This window comes from Otolemur garnettii, unplaced genomic scaffold, assembly GCF_000181295.1.
Source record: "Otolemur garnettii isolate 467f Iridium unplaced genomic scaffold, OtoGar3 scaffold00210, whole genome shotgun sequence".
Classification (NCBI taxonomy): domain Eukaryota; kingdom Metazoa; phylum Chordata; class Mammalia; order Primates; family Galagidae; genus Otolemur; species Otolemur garnettii.
In genome coordinates, this window is record NW_003852605.1 from 900,130 (window position 1) to 901,351 (window position 1,222).

The 1,222-nt window shown below is 44.8% G+C and overlaps 1 protein-coding gene across 1 annotated transcript in view; it reads left to right on the forward strand.

The window, feature by feature from the left end:
- Positions 1-1,222, forward strand: part of LOC111722028 (fatty-acid amide hydrolase 1-like) — a 21,262-nt gene that overhangs the window by 16,307 nt on the left and 3,733 nt on the right. The gene's annotated exons all lie outside the window — the stretch shown is intronic.

The following is a 1,222-nucleotide window of genomic DNA, read 5'->3' on the forward strand; positions in this document are numbered from 1 at the left end:
GTGGCTGGTACCGTAGCCACTGTGCTACAGGTGCCAAGCCTATTGAGGTCTAATTTACACACACTAAACTTCATTGATTTCAGGGCTGGGTATTGGTGGCTCATGCCTGTAATCACAGCACTTGGGAAGCCGAGGTAGATGGCTTGCTTGAGCTCACAGGTTTGAGACTAGCCTGAGCCAGAGCAAGATCTCATCTCTTAAAAATAGCTAGGAGTTGTGGCAGACACATGTAGTCCCAGCTACTTGGGAGGCTGAGGCAAGAGAATCACTTAAGCCCAGGAATTTGAGGTTGCTGTGAGCTATGATGCTACAGCACTCTACCAAGGGTGACAAAGTGAGACTGTCGCAAAAAAATTTTTTTTCATTTATTTCAAGTGTATAATTTGGTGAATTTTGACAAATGTATACAGTTGTATAATCACTATTATAATCAGAAATATAGAGTAAGTTCTTAGAATTGATAGAATATATATTTCCACCACTCCTAATTTTTTCTCATGTCCCTTTGCAGTTCACTGTTCCCTTACCCTCCCCCACACTGCAACCAGTCACCTGCTTTTTGTCACTATTATTTTGCCTTTTCTAGAATTTCACATAAATGGAATCAAAAGATATGAGGCTTTTGTGTATTAGCACATCCATTTACTCTTTTTTTTTTTTTTGAGACAGAGCCTCAAGCTATCCCCCTGGGTTGTTTGGCGGGTCCGGGCTGGGGATTCGAACTCGCCACCCTAGGTGTACGTGGCTGGCGCCTTAGCCGGTTGAGCTATAGGCGCCGAGCCTTCTTTTTTTTTTTTGAAACAGAGTCTCACTATATTGCCTTAAGTAAAGTGCTATGGCATCACAGCTCACAGCAACCTCAAACGCTTGGGCTCGAGTGATTCTCTTGCCTCAGCCTCCCTAGTAGGTGGGACTACAGGCATCTGGCACAACGCCTGGCTATCTTTTCTTTTGTTGTTACAGTTATAATTATCTAGCTGGCCCAGGCCAGGTTTGAACCTGACATCCATGGTGCATGTGGTCAGTGCTGTAACCACTGTGCTACTGGATCGAAATCTCTTAAATTGAGATAAAAGTCAGATAACACTATTTAAAAGTGTACAATTCAGGGCGGCGCCTGTGACTCAGTGAGTAGGGCACCAGCCCCATATACTGAGGGTGGTGGGTTCGAACCCGGCCCCAGCCAAACTGCAACAAAAAAATAGCTGGGCATTGTGGCAGG